This window comes from Micromys minutus (assembly GCF_963924665.1).
Source record: "Micromys minutus genome assembly, chromosome: 14".
Taxonomy (NCBI): Eukaryota; Metazoa; Chordata; class Mammalia; order Rodentia; family Muridae; genus Micromys; species Micromys minutus.
Genome location: NC_137983.1, coordinates 937,801 through 953,823, shown reverse-complemented (window position 1 = coordinate 953,823; position 16,023 = coordinate 937,801).

Below are 16,023 nucleotides of genomic sequence, written 5' to 3'. Positions count from 1 at the left end.
CTGCTATGAACACAGTTGAACAAAGGGTGCTTGGGTATAGTGGGACATTTTTATGTATATTCCCAGGAGTGTTATAGCTGGGACATGAGGTAGAACTATTCTCAGACCTTCTTTTCCTCAGGCTCCTCTCCATTTTCATTCCTGCAGTTCTGTCAGACAGGAACAAATGTGGGTCAGAGTTTTGACTGTGGGATGGAAACTCCATCTCTCCCTTGATGCCATTTCTTTCTGATGGAGGTAGGCTCTACAAGTTTCCTCTCCCCACTGTAGGGCATTTCATCTAAGGTCCCTCCCATTTAGTCTTGATTGTCTCTCACCTTCCAGGTCTCCGGTACATTCTTAAGCATTGCCCCAACCTCCTGCCTTCTGTGGTTTCCTGTTTCCATTCTTTCTGCAGGCCTTCAGGGCTTCAGTCCCTTCCCCCCCACCCAATACCAGATCATGTTCACCTCCCTGTACCCCTGTCCCTTTTCCCTTCCAGGTCTCTACCTCCCTCACCCTTTGTGATTGCTTTTTATCCCTCCCTAGTGAGACTGAGGTGTACTCACTTGGGCCCTTCTGCTTGTTGAAGTTTTGAGTTCTGTGGTATGTATCTTGGGTATTCTTTACTGTTCTCTTTTTTGTAAATAATATCTATCGATTAGTGAGTAAATACCATGCATGTCCTTTTGGGTCATAGTTACCTCACTCAGGATGTTGTTTTCTAGTTCCATCCATTTTCCTGCAAAACTCAGGATGTTCTTTTTTAATAGCTGAGCAGTTTTCCTTGTGTAAATGAACCACATTTTCTGAAACCATCCTTTGTTGTGAACCATCTGGGTTGTTTTCAGCTTCTGCAATACCACTCTTGGGAATGCACCAAAAGATACCTCGCCACGCCCCAAGGACACGTGTTGATATTGACCTTGTTTGTGATATCCATTTGTTTTTAAATAGTTTTTCTTGGTCTTTATTCTGTGGTAGTGTTTTTCTTTGAGGCTGAGGTGCGTTTCTATAGGCAACAAAATGATGGATCCTGTTTCTACATCTATTCTTTTAGACTGTGACTCTTTATTTGGTGAATCCATTGATGCTGAGAGATTTCAGTGGCTAACATTTGATTGTTCTTGTTATTGTTGGTTTTGCTGTGAGATGATTAATTTCTTGTGTTTTCTTGGGTTTAGTTACTCTCCTTGTGTTGGCATTTTGCCTCTCGTGTCCTCTGTAGTCATGGATTAGTAGAAAGATATTGTTTGCACTCAGGTTTGTCATGGAATATCTTTTTTTCTATGTTGATTGAAAAATTTACAAGTCTTGTGGTGTGGGCTGACAACTCTAGTCTTTTAGGGTCTGGAAGACATCTCTCCAGCCCTTCTGGCTTTTAAGCCTCTGTTGAGAATTTGGGAGAAATCTTTTTATTATTTTATTAGATATTCTATGTATTTACATTCCATATGTTATCCCCTTCTGCTCCTCTCCCATTCCACCTACCCTTTTTTGTTTCCATGGAGATTTTCCCAATCCCAACCACCCTCTCCCATCTCATTGCTGTGGCATTCCCCTACACTGAGGAAATGAGCTTTCACTGGACCAAAGATCTCTTCTCCCATTGATGCCAGACAATACCATCCTCTGCTACATATGCAGCTGGAGCCATGGGTCTCTCCATGTGTGCTCATTGGTTGGTGTTTTAGTCCCTGGGAGCTTTGGAAGGTTTGGTTGGTTGATGATGTTGTTCTTCCTGTGAGGTTGCAGACCCTTTCAGCTCCTTCAGTCCTTTCTTTAGCTCTTTCACTGGGGTCCTGTGAGTTGATGTTAAGGTGATACATGATTGGACAGTGGAGAAGTAGGCAGAAGAAAGGCTAGGAAATGAAAGAGGCAGATAGAGAAGGGAGGAATTCCAGGAGAAACGAAGATGGAGGCAGATGTATGTGTTTCTATGGGTGTATCTCTATTTTGATGACGTTGTTATTATTATTTATAAGAGTTTCTATGGCTCTTTTTATATCATATAGAAGGTCAGATTATATCTTTGCCCATTGGTTGTAAGCTTAATAAACATAGGATTTTTTGTGGATTGAGAATTTAATATATAAATCTGCTTGATAAGTTACCAGGCTGTGGAGTCATGTTTGTCCTGCGAGGTGGGGAAAGAAGCAGCAAAGAAGCAGTAGCGTGAACTGGGACAGATTTCACAGAGGCGGCGTGGAGCACCGCGTGCTGTGCGGACGGTGTGATGTGTGTTCGGCTCCCAACGAGAGCGGCATCCAGAGAGAGACAGCGGGGCAGATAAAAAATTAGCCATCCTTTTACTATTTACCACAACAGGGTTCCCATGTTCAGTTCAATGGTTAGCTGTAAGCATTCTAAACTGTACCTGTATGACTCTGGCAGAGCCTCTGAGGAGGTATCCATATCTGGTTCCTATCAGTAAGCACTTCTTGGCATCAGCAATAATAAATGGGTTTGTTGGTTGTATATTGGGTGGATCCCCAGGTGAGGCAGTCTCTGAATGATCTTTTCTTCAGTCTCTGCTCCTCTATTTGTCCCTGTATTTCCTCCTGTCAGTGTTTTGTTCTCTATTCTAAGAAGGACTGAGGCATCCACCTTCTGGCCACCTTCTTTTTGAGCTTTGTAAGGTCTGTGAATGGTTTCTTAGTTATTCAAAGTGTTCTGGGGCTAGTATCCTATTTTCAGTGACTGTGTATCATGTGTGCTCTTCTGTGACTGGGTTCCCTCACTCAGGATGATAGCTTCTAGGTCCATTTATTTCCCTAGGAATTTCATAAAGTTGTTGTTTCTAATAGCCGAGTAGTACTCTGTTGTGTAAATATACCACAATTTCTTACTTATAATAGCCAGAAGCTGGATAGAAGCCAATGGCATCTGGGTTCTATCCAACTTCTGGCTATTATAAATAAGCTATGAACATGGTGGAACATGTGTCCTTGTTATATGTTGAAGCGTCTTTTGGGTATATGCCCAGGAGTGGAATAGCAGGGTCTTCAGGTAAAACTATATCTAATTTTCTGAGGAACCGCCAGACTGATTTCCAGAGTGGTTGTACCAGCTTACAACCCCACCAAAGTGGGGGAGTGTTCCTCTTTCTCCACATCCGCGTCAGCTTCTACTGTCACATTTTTGAACTTAGCCATTCTGATCTGTGTGAGGTGAAATCTCAGGGTTGTCTTGATTTGCATTTTTCTGATTACTAAAGATGTTGAGCATTTCTTTAGGTGCTTCTCAGCCATTTGGTATTCCTCGGTTGAGAATTCTTTGTTTAGCTCTGTGCCCTATTTTTAAAAAGGATTATTTGATTTTCTGGAGTCTAACTTCTTGGGTTCTTTGTATATATTTGATATTAACCCTCTATCAGATATAGAATTGGTAAAGGTCCTTTCCCAATCTGTTGGTTGCCATTTTGTCCTTTTTGACAGTGTCCTTGGCCTTACAGAAGCTTTGCAATTTCATGAGGTCCCATTTGTCAATTCTTGATCTTAGAGTATAAGCCATTGATGTTCTGTTCATGAAAATTTCCCTTGTGCCTATGTGTTCTAAGCTCTTCTCCACTTTATGTTCTATTAGGTTTAGTGTACCTGGTTTTATCTGGAAGTCTTTGATCCACTTGGACTTGAGCTTTGTTCAGGGAGACAAGAATGGATCAATTTGCACTCTTCTGCATGCTGACTGCCAGTTGATAGATTGCTTTCAGCAAAATGGCCATTTTTACTATGTTGATCCTTTCAATCCATGAGCATGAAAGATCTTTCCATCTTCTGAGGTATTCTTCAGTTTCTTTCTTCAGAGACTTAAAATTCTTGTCATACAGATATTTCACTTGCTTCGTTAGAATCACACCAAGGTATTTTATATTTTGTAACAATTGTGAAGAGTATAGTTTCCCTAATTTCTTTCTCAGCCTGTTTATCCTTTGAGTAGAGGAAGGCTATTGATTTAAGTGAGTTAATTTTATATCCAGCCACTTTGCTGAAGTCGTTTATCAGTTGTAGGAGTTCTCTGGTGAAATTTTGAGGGTCACCTAAGTATGCTATAATATCATCTGCAAATAGTGATATTTTGATTTCTTTTTTTCCAATTTGTATCCCTCTGAATTCCTTTTGCTTTCTAATTGTTCTGGCTAGAACTTGCAGTACTATATTGAATAGGTAGGGGGAGAGTGGACAACCTTGTCTAGTCCCTGATTTTAGTGGGGTTGTTTCAAGTTTCTCACCATTTAATTTAATGTTGGCTAGTGGTTTGCTATACATTGCCTTTACTATGTTTAAGTATGATTCTTGAATTCCTGATCTTTCCAAGACCTGTAAAATAAAGATGTGTTGAATTTTGTCAAATGTTTTCTTTACATCTAATAAGATGATTAAATGATTTTTTTTCCTTTGAGTTTGTTTATATAGTGGCTTGCATTGATGGATTTCGGTATATTGAACCTTCCCTTCATCCCTGGAATAAAGCCTACTTGATCATGGTGAATGATCATTTTGATGTGTTCTTAGATTTGGTTGCAAGAATTTGATTGAGTATTTTTGCATAGATGTTCACAAGGGACATTTGTCTGAAGTTCTCTTTCTTTGTAGGGTCTTTGAGCATAAATGTGTCTTCAAACAATGAAGTGGGTAGTGTTAATTCTGTTTCTATTTTGTAGAATAGTTTGGAGAATACTGTTATTAGGTCTTCTATAAGGTCTGATAGTCTTCTGCACTGAACTGACGTGGTCCTGGGCTTTTTTGTTTGGGAGGCTTTTGATTACTGCTTCTATTTCTTTAGGGGTTATGGGGCTGTTTAGATGGTTTATCTGATTCTGATTTAACTTTGGTGCCTGGTAACTGTTCAAAAAATTGTCCATTTTCTTTAGATTTTCCAGTTTTGTTGAATATAGCCTTTTGTAGTAGGATCTGATGATTTCTTGAATTTTCTCAGTTTCTGTTGTGGTTTCTCTCCTTTCATTTCTGGCTAAGGGTTTATCAACCTTGTTGATTTCTCAAAGAACCAGTTCCTGGTTTTGTTGATTCTTTGTAAAGTTCTATTTGTTTCTATTTTATTGGTTTCATCTCTGAGTTTCACTATTTCCTGCAATCTGCTACTCTTTGGTGGATCTGCTTCTTTTTGTTCTGTGTCTTTCAGGTGTGCTGTCAAGCTGCTAATGTTTGCTCTCTTCCGTTTCTTTTTGGAGACACTCAGAGCTATGAGTTTTCCTCTTAGCACTGCTTTCATTGCATCACATAAGTTTGGGTATGTTGTGCCTTCATTATTGTTAATTATAAAAAATCTTAATTTCTTTCTTTATTTCTTCCTTGACCAAGTTATCATTGAGTAGAGCATTGTTCAACTTCCATGTGTATGTGGGTTTTTTGTTGTTTTTGTTGTTATTGAAGATCAGCCTTAGTCCCTGGTGACCTGATAGGATGCATGGGATTATTTCTATCATTTTTCTTTCTATTGAGGCATGTTTTGTGACCAATTATATGGTCAATTTTGTAGAAAGTACCATGTGGTGCTGAGAAGAAGGTATATTCTTTTGTTTCAGGATGAAATGTTCTATGGATGTCTGTTAAATCCATTTGATCCATAACTTCTGTTTTACTGTGTCTCTATCAAGTTTCTATTTCCATAATCTGTCCATTGATGAGAGTGGGGTGTTGAAGTCTCCCACTATTATTGTGTGTGGTGCAATATGTGATTTGAACCTTAGTAGAGTTTCTTTTTTGAATGTGGGTGCCTTTGTATTCGGAGCATAGATGTTAAGAATTGAGAGTTCATCTTGGCAGACTTTTCCTGAAATGTGTAAAAAGTGTCCTTCCTTATCTTTTTGATAACTTTTGGTTGAAAATCTATTTTATTTGATATTAGGATGGCTATTCCAGCTTGTTTCTTGGGGCCATATGCTTGGGAAGCTTTTTTTCCCCAGTCTTTTACTCTGAGGTAGTGTCTGTCTTTGTCTCTGAGATGAGTTTTCTGTATGCAGCAAAAAAAAAAAACTGTATCCTGTTTATGTATCCAGTCCGGTAGTCTATGTCTTTTTATTGAGAAATTGAGTAATTGATGTTAAGAGATATTAAGGAATAGTGATTGTTGTTTTCTGTTATTTTTCTTGTTAGAGGTAGAATTATTTGTGTGCTTTTTTTCTGTTGGGGTTGTTGCAAGAAGATTGTTTTCTTGCTTTTCCTATGGTGTAGTGTCTCTCCTTGTGATGGAATTTTTCATCTATTAGCCTTTGTATGGCTGGGTCTGTGAATAGATATTGTATAAATTTGGTTTTGTCCTGGAATACCTTGGTTTCTCCATCTATAGTAATTGAGCATTTTGCTGGATATAGTAACTTGGGCTGTCATTTGTTTTCTCTTAGGGTCTGTATGACGTCTGTCCAGAGCTTCTAGCTTTCTTAATCTCTGTTGACAAACTTGGTGTAATTCTCACTGGTCTGCCTTTACATGTTACTTTTCCTTTTTCCTTACTGCTTTTAGTATTCTTTCTTGGTTTTGAACATTTGGTGTTTTGACTATTACATGTTGGGAGGAATTTCTCTTCTGCTCCAATCTATTTGGAGTTCTGTAGGCTTCTTGTATGTTCATGGCCATCTTCAGGTTATCTTCAGGTTAGGGAAGCTTTCTTCTTTGATTTTGTTGAAGATATTTACTGGACCTTTTAGTTGGGAGTCTTTGCCCTCTTCTACACATATTATTCTTAGGTTTGGTGTTCTCATGAGTCCTGGATTTTCTGGATGTTTTGGGTTAGGAGGTTTTTGATTTTTCCGTTTTCTCTGATGTGTCAATATTTTCTATGGTATCTTCTGTCCCTGAGATCCTCTCTGACATCTCTTGTATTCTGTTGGAGATGCTTTCATCTATGACTCCTGATCTCTTCCCTAGGTTTTCTATCTCCAAGGTTGTCTCCTTTTGTGATTTCTTTACTGGCTTTTTTTTTTTTTTCTCAATTCCTTCACCTGTTCGGCTTTGTTTCCCTGTAGTCCTTTAAGTGATTTTTGTGTTACCTCTTTAAGGGCTTGTACTTGTTCATCTATATTCTCCTGGTTCGCCTGTATTTATTTAAGGGAGTTATTCATGTGCTTCTTGAGGACTTCCATCATCATCGTGAAGTATGATTTTAAGTCCAAATCTTATTTTTCTGGTGTGTTGGCATATCCACTACTTTCTGTGGTGGGAGGACTCAGTTCTGGTGTTGCCAGGCTGTCTTGGTTTCCATTGCTTAGATTCTTGTGCTTGCCTCTTGCCATCTTGTTATTGGTGATGCTAGGTGATCTTCTTGTCCCTGACTGGACCTTGTCTCTTCTGTGGGTCTATGGGCCAGTGAACTCAGGAAGGAGATTGTCTCTGGGTTTCCACCTTTCTATAGATAAGCTGTGAGTTCCAATGGCAATGAACTGTCTCTGACTCTGGGCACAGATGAGTGCCAGAACAGTCCGTTTCCAGGCAGCACCATACTACATGCACCCTGAGAGTTCCCAGTGGTCTCTCCTCAGATAGTCAGTGGAGAGAAAGTGGGGACTCAGTTGTGGGCTCAGGTGAAAAAGCACTCCTGAGGCCCCTCTGGGTGCTCATAAATCTCTTACCTTTTTTCTTTATTCTTTGACCAAGTTGTCATTGAATAGAGTGTTGTTCAGCTTCCATGTGTATGTAGGATTTCTGTTGTTTTTGTTGCTATTGAAGACCAACCTTAGTCCATGGAGATCTGATAGGATGTATGGGATTATTTCTATCTCCTGTATCCATTGAGTCCGGTTATATTACTGATTATGTGGTCAATTTTGCAGAAGGTACCATGAGGTAATGAGAAGGTATATTCTTTTGTTTTAGGATGACATGTTCTATAGATGTCTGTTAAATCCATTTGGTTCATAACTTCTGTTAGTTTCACTATGTCTCTGTTTAGTTACTGTTTCCAAGATCTAACCATTGATGAGAGTGGGGTGTTGAAGTCACCCAATATTATTGTGTGTGGTGAATGTATGCTCTGAACTTTTATAAAGTTTTTTTTTTTTTAATGAATATGTGTGGCCTTGCTTTTGGAGCATAGATCTTCAGAATTGAGAGTTCATTTTGGTTAGTTTTCAATTGAGGCTTATAAAGTGTTCTTTCTCCTCTTTTTTGATAACTTTTGGTTGAAAGTTGATTTTGATTGATATTAAAATAGATACTCCAACTTTTTTCTTGGGACCATTTGCTTTAAAACTTTTTTGCAGCCTTTTACTCTCAGGTAGTGTTTGCCATTGTCACTGAAGTGTGTTTATGGGATGCAGTAAAATTTTGGGTCCTGTTAAAGTGTCCAATCTGTTCATTTGTCTTTTTATTGGGAAATTGAGCCCAGTAATGTTAAGAGATATTAAAGACCAGTGTTTTGGCTTCCTGTTATTTTTTGTTAGAGGTGAAATTATGTGTGTTTGGCTATCTTCTTTTGGGTTTGTTGAAAGAAGATTAGTTTCCTGCTTTTGGGGAGTGTAGTTTTTCCCTTGTGTTGAAGTTTTCCATCTATTACCTTTTTTTAGGGCTGGATTTTTTGAAAGATGTCATTTAAATTTAGTTTTGTCATGGAATATCTTGGTATCACCATCTATGGTAATTGAGAAATTTGCTGAGAATAGTAGTCTGAGCTTGCCTTTTTGTTCTCTTAGGGTTCTTATGACATCTGACCAAGATCTTCTGGCTTTCATAGTCTCTGTTGAGAAGTCTGGTATAATTCTGATAGGTCTGCCTTTATATGTTACTTGACATTTTTTCCTTACTGGTTTTCATATTCTTTTCTTTTTCTGTGCATTTGGTGGTTTGATTATTATGTGATAGGAGGAATTTCTTTTCTGGTCCAATCTATATGGTGTTCTATAAGCTTCTAGTATGTTTATGGTCATCTCTTTAGGTTAAAGAATTTTTCTTCCACAATTTTGTTGAAGATATTTAATGGCCCTTTGATTTGTGAATCTTCATTCTCTCCTATGCCTACTATTCTTACATTTGGACTTTTCATTGCTTCCTGGATTTTCTTGATGTTTTTGGTTAGGAACTTTTTGCATTTTGCATTTTCTTGGACTGTTTGTCAATGTTTTCTATGGTATCTTCTGCCCCTGAAATTATCTTTTCTATCTCATGTATTCTGTTGGTGATGTTTGCCTCTATAATTCCTTGTTATTTTTCTTGGTTTTCTATATCCAGAGTTGTCTCCTTTTGTGATTTCTTTGTTTCTATTTCCATTTTCATATCCTGGATGGTTTCATTCAATTCCTTTGCCTGTTTGGTTGTGTTTTCCTGTATTTCTTTAAGGGAGTTATTTATATCCTTCCTCTATCATCATCATGATATATTATTTTAGATCATAATCTTGCTTTTCAGGTATGTTGGGGTATCAGGGCTTGCTGTAATGGGAGATCTGGGTTCTGATGACAAGTAGCCTTGGTTTCTATTGCTAATTTCCTTGCACTTGCCTCTTGGCATCTAGTTATATCTGGTGTTAACTGGTCTTGCTGTCTCTTACTAGTCCTTGCCCCTCCTACAAGCTTGTAAGCCTGTGAGCTTAGATGTGTCAGCAGTCCTGGGGGACAAGTTATCTCAGGGCAGGATTGGGGTGTGGAGAGCTGTGGCACAGGGCCAGCTTCTGAGATCAGAAGGAAACTGGAAAGATCATGTCCCTGGCTGCACCTTGGGTCCTGGTACCTCTGGGCCCCAGGCAGGTGCCATTTGAGTCAGGTATTAGGGAAGTAGTGGTGGCTTCACAGTTTAGGTGTGTCAGCATTTGTGAGATACCAGTTATCACTGGGTGTGGCTGGGTGCAGAGTGCGACAGCACAGACCTGGAAATTTTGTGAATTTTTACAGTCTCTGTCCTTTAGTTCATTTAAATAAGGGTTTATCTTGTTGATTTTCTCAACCAACTCTGTTTCATTGATTTTCTGTGTTGTTCTTTGTTTATATTTTATTAATATCAGGCCTCAGAATATTTTGTGCCATCTACTCCTCTTGGATGAGTTTGCTTTTCTCTGAAGTGTTTAGGTGTGTTGTTAAGTTTCTGGTGTGAGATATCTCAAACTTCTTTATGATGACACTTAGTGCTATAAACTTTCTTCTTAGCACAACTTTCATTGGGTTGAATAAGTTTGGGTAAGCTGTGCAGTCATTGTCATTGTACTCTAGTAAGTCTCTGACCTCTTTCTTTCTTCCTTGACCCAGAAGTCATTCAGTAAAGCAGTTCAGTTTCCATATGTTTGTATGCTTTCTGTTGTTTCTGTTATTGTTAAAATCCAGCTTTAATCTGTGGTTGTTTGATAAGATGCAGATGGTTATTTCCGTTTTCTTGCATCTATTGAGACTGGCCTTGTCAATAAATACATGGTGAATTTTAGAGAAAGTTCCACCAAAATACTAAGAAGAAAGTGTATTTTTTGTGTTGGAGTAAAATGTTGTGTAGATGTGTTAGGTACATTTGTTTCAAAAAGTTTATCAGTGCCAGTATTTCTCTATTTAATTTTTGTTTGGCTAACCTGTCCTTTGGTAAAAATTGTATATTGAAGTCTCCCACTATCAGTGTGTGAGAGTTAATGTGTGACTTAAGCTATAATATCATTTTTTTTAATCAAATGTGGTGTGCTCTTGCATTTGAGGCATAGGTTTTACGAATTTAAAGAACATCTATGTGGATCTTTCCTTTGATAAGCACAAAGTGTCCTTCCCTATTTTCTTTGATTAATTTTGGTTCGAAGTCTATTTTGTTACATATTAGGATGGCTGGTTTAACTTGGTTAGATCAACAAGGTCCACTTGCTTGGAAAATCTTTTTTCAGTCCTTCATTCTGAGGGAATGTCTGTATTTAATGTTGAGGTATGTATCTTTGATGGTAAGGTTTATGACCAATTATTACTAATTCCTGTTATTTTGTTTTTGTTGTTGTTGTTGTTGGTGGTGGTGGTGGTTGTGATGGCGGCGGCAGTGGCTGCTACAGTGACAATGGCAGTGGTGATGTTAGAAGTGTGTGTGTGTGTGGGTGGGTGTGTGTGTGCATGTGTGTGTTTCCCTTTGTTGTCTTTTTTTCTAGTGTAGGATTATTTATCTTCTGTATTTTTATAGGTGTAACTAAACTTTGCTTAGATTAAAACTTTCCATTTGGTATCTTCTATAGGGCTGGATTTGTGAGTAAATACTGTTTAAATTTGATTTCATCTTGAAATATCTTGTTTTCTCTATCTATAGTGATTGAAAGTTTTGCTGGGCATAGTAGTTTGGAATTGCACCTGTAGTCTCTTAGAGTCTGCAGGACATAATTTTAGATCTTTCTGGTTTTTAAAGTCTCTGTTAAGAAGTCAGGTGTAATTCTAATAGGTCTGCATTTCTATGCTACATGGTCTTTTTCCATTAAAGCTTTTAATATTCTTTCCTTGTTCTATACATTTAGCATTTTGATTATGCAGAAAGACTTTATTTTTTGGTCAAATCTATTTGGTGTTCTGTAATCTTTTTGTACATTTTTAGACATCTCTTGGTTTAGGTTAGGTAAATTTTCTTCTATGATTTTGTTGAAGGTGTTTTCTTGGCCTTTGAGCCAATAATCTTCTACCTTTTCTATTCCTATTATTCTTGGGTTTGGTTTTTTCATAGTTTTTCTAAGTTTCCTGGATGGTGTGTCAGGAATTTTTAGATTTAAAATTTTCTTTGACTGATGTATCAGTTTCTTCTATCATATCATCTACATCTGATATTCTCTCATTTCTTCTTTTGGTGATGCTTGAATCTATACTTCCTATTCACTTACCTAAATTTTCCATCTCCAGAATTCTTTCAGTTTGTGCTTCTATTTTCATTTTCAGGTCTTGAATAGGTTTATTCATTTCCTTCACCTGTTTGTTTTTTCCTTGGCTTTCTTTATTTGTTTATTTCAATTGTTTTTGTGTTTTCCTGGCTTTTTTAGAGATTTATTCACGTCCTCTTTTTAAGGTCAGCTATCATCTTCATAAGGTTGATTTTCAGGTCGTTTTATGGTGATTTGGCTGTGTTTGAATATTCAGGGCTTCCTGAATAGTCAGATAACAGGGCTCTGGTACTGACATATTGCCCTTGATGTTGTTGACTGTATTCTTACACTGGCCTCTAGGCGTCTGGCCTGGGAGTAATTAGAGGTTTAGGTGCCAGTCTCTAAGGCTATCCTTGTTGTATGGGTGTTTTTTTTCCCTTGATTTCTGTTTCTTCTCTGGTCTTCTTGACTAAGTCACCTGAGGTTCTGGTGGCCAGTGAGTTCTCTGGTCTAATAGTCACCTGAACTGTAGTTATGGTGGCCTGAGTGACCTCTGTGATTGTGGGTACCTGTGTGGCCTCTGGCAAACAATGAGCTTCTGCCAGAGCCCTGGTCAAGATGTGGGTGACATGGGCAGGGTGATTGTTGGGGCAATGCTGGAGAGTTCTGAGGCAGTAGTGGTGGTCTGTGGGAAGGGCCTTACCTGGAGTTCTTGGTACCAGTACGGCCTCTTCTTGAGCAGGGGACTTCTACTCAAGCAGTAGGCTGGGATATGGTCAAAATTAACTCATGTTACAGAAGTTGCTGGTCTGATCAGATTGACAAATCTATCTATCCCCTCTCCAGTGATGTATAGGATGTTGTTTTTCACAGGGTCTGCTTATTTTAAGGCTAGAGTATAATCTGTGCTATCAACAACAGAAGGAAGCATGACTTGAATTTAAAACAAACTAAAATGGCATGATATGTGATCAAATGCAATGAGTAATCCTGTATTATATGTAAAGGAGTGCTGAACATAGTAAGGGGATTACAGCAGAGAGGCTCTAAGTTAAACTCCTCAACACTTATGATGGTAAAATATATGCTACATAGTTTTTGAAGTATTTGCATTTTCAAATATTAATAAAGATAACATGGCACTTCTCCATTTTTTATCATGTACAACCAATATAGTTCATGGTTGATGATTCATACTAATTGAATTTTAACGTAATACATTGCTAGAAAAGAAAATTCCAGTAAGGGGTTGAGGCGGAGACCAGAATCAGGATACATACTTAGATTGTGCTAGGTCTTCAGATCATTTCTAGCACTTACACACACACACACACACACACACACACACACACACACACACACACATACACACACACACACACACACACACACACACACACACACACACACACACACGTACGTAGCATTAGAAAAACAACTATAGCCAATCTCAGAGATAAATGAATGGGAATCCGTTGGTTAGATCCTAGGCTGTTTAAAAAGAACAGAACAAAGGAAAGAAGGGCGAGAAAATAAAGACACAGGTTGAAATGTTCTCCTCTGTCCTGGCTCCTTTGTGGTCCTGACTCCTTCATCCTCTGTGAGTGCTCTATTCCAAAGCCTTATCACAAGCTCTGCATTGCTACCTGACATTCTCAGCGCTTGGTTCTCAGAGTTCTCAGGCCTGGAGGCACCCCGCTGGGATTTGTTCCCAGGTCTCCCAGCCTGAACTCCTGAACTCCTGCGGGCCAGGCAGAGCACACCAGAAGCAGCCTTCCCTGGAACAGGCATTGTGAAGTCACCTTCCCCCACCGCCTAGTACAACACCAATCTAGCCTTGAACACAGAGATCTTCCTCCCTTTGCCTCCTAGTGATGGATAAATGACAAGTACCACCACACTCAGCTTTAAAATGGCTTTTAAGATGTTTAACAAATACAAGTTCTATATTTCTTTAGAGTATGGCATGGTGTTTAATATGCGTATGCATTGTGAAGCAATTTAATTAAACTCATCAACATATCCATTCCTTCACATAGTCAACAACTGTGGTCAGAACATTTAGGAAGCGCTGATCAAACCTTGGGAAACTCTGAATATATTACAATGTATGAAAGCAAAAAATTAAAGATACCTATGATATTAAGACTACATTAGATGAGCCTTCAAATAAAGAAATTTTTCCCCCTAGGGTATCTAGGTTGGCCATATATAATAAGCTTGCTTGTAAGTGCAGTAAGGAGACAGAGAGGGAGTGTTAAAGTGATTTAGTATGGAAGCTCAGCCAGCCATTCTTGTCCTTGAAGGAGGAAGAAGTTGTCAACCAAAGAAGGCAGAAAGTTTCTAGAGGCTAAAAAGGAAACATGAACATGAATTTTCTGCGAAAGCTTCAGGAAGTCCAACCAAACTTGATTTCTGTGGTTGGACGTGAAGGCTGATAGGTTTTTATCTCGATCATTTGCATAATTGTCCACTTGGGTACTTCTCTAGCCCTTCCCTCTGTAGCACTCTAGGCTCAAGTTGACTCTACTCCACTGCTGCTCTTGTTCTTGGTGATCATCCCATGGCACTGGCATCTCCACTACACTGGGGTCCTCCACTGCAACTGGGCTTCACCAATAGCCTCTCATAGGCTCTCTTCATGGTGCCAAGCTTCAACTGCTTTGCATGACCCCTTCAGTCCTGGGCTACCAACTGCAACTGAGGCTGCGCCTTCACCAATGGCCTTCTGTGGCCTCTCACAGAGACAAGCCTCAGCTGCTCTTCATGACCCCTTCATGCCTTCAAAACCAGCACTACCTGAGTAATTATTACACATTACCAAGTCCAGCTGAAACACGAAATACAACCCTGGCTATTTCTGAAACACAGCTTCTTTGTGCTCTCAGAAAGCACTTCCCAGGCGATATCACCTCAGTGACACTGGTCTCTTCTTAATCACCACTAATTTCTTAGCTCCAGCTGACCTGCAGCAATTGTTTAAGTAGTACCTTCTATTCTTGACTCTAAAGCCAGAGACACGTGGTTGAAGCTGTCAAGTCCTGCTGTTTGCTGGGGCTGGAGCGTGCCCCCCTTGTTCTATTACATCTCCCATTGCCTAAGGTAGGCTGTCCTGGAACTTTCTCTGTAAACTGACCTGTACTCAAGAATCTGCATGGCTATGTCTCCTGAACACTGTGATTAAAGATGTGTACCAGCATGCCTGGAATTAAGCTTTTCTCCTAGAACTTGCTCTGTCCCAGGCTATCCTTGAACTTTGTCTTGCTTGCTTACCTTTGTGCCCTGGTATTAAAGATGTATACCATCATACCTGGGCCTAAGCTTTTCATGGCTCAAGATCTGGAACAAAGACTGTGTCATCTATTTCTGAATTGTAGTTCATTCCAGATTGAAAATCCAAATGAAACAATAACCAAGGCCCTTGTTCAACTGCAAAAGTATAAACAATAAACTTAGTTGGGTGGGATCTTGCTTCAAGGTCACCACTCCCTTAATCTGTTCATCTCCTTGCACATAGGATTCATCTCTATTCTACTTCCTGATGCCCCTTTATTCTCTGAACCACACATTTTGTATTTTTGCTTTTTAAACTTGCTATGCTTAATCAAAATGTTCATGAGACTAAACCAGGGAACAAAGTCTCTGCTGGACTTGTTTGAGACTTTATTTGTTAATGCAATTAATATAAATCTTAGCCTCATGTAGACTCTTCAGACGAGGGCAAAAAGCAGCAACATTCTTCACCATTCTTCATCGTAAGAATGCTCTCCAGAGTTCAAATCACCCTCAGCTCCAATGTCTTTCATATTCCTACTAGGATGGCCTATTAAGCACCACTTAAAGCAATCCACTGCTTTCAGAATCCAAAGTCCCCAAATCCACATTCTTCCAAAAACATGGTCAGGCCTATAACAGCAATGACCCACTCCCGGTACCAACTTCTGTCTTAGTTGGGGCTGGCTCACAGGTTCAATCCATTATCATCAAGGCAGGAAGCATGACAGCATCCAGCCAGGCATGGAGCTGGAGTTGCTAAGAGTTCTACATCTTGTTCCAAAGTCAAACAGAAGACTGGCAACCTCATGGTTAGAAGGTGGGTCTCAAAAACCATGCCCACCATGACACACTTCCTCCAACAATGCCAAACCTACTCCAACAACGCAATACCTGCTAATAGTGCCACTCCCTGGGCCATGGCCAAGCAAATTCAAACCACTACACCTTCTTTTTCATTCTCTTGCTCTTTCCCTAAACACACACACACACACACACACACACAAAATATCCTGTGGTATA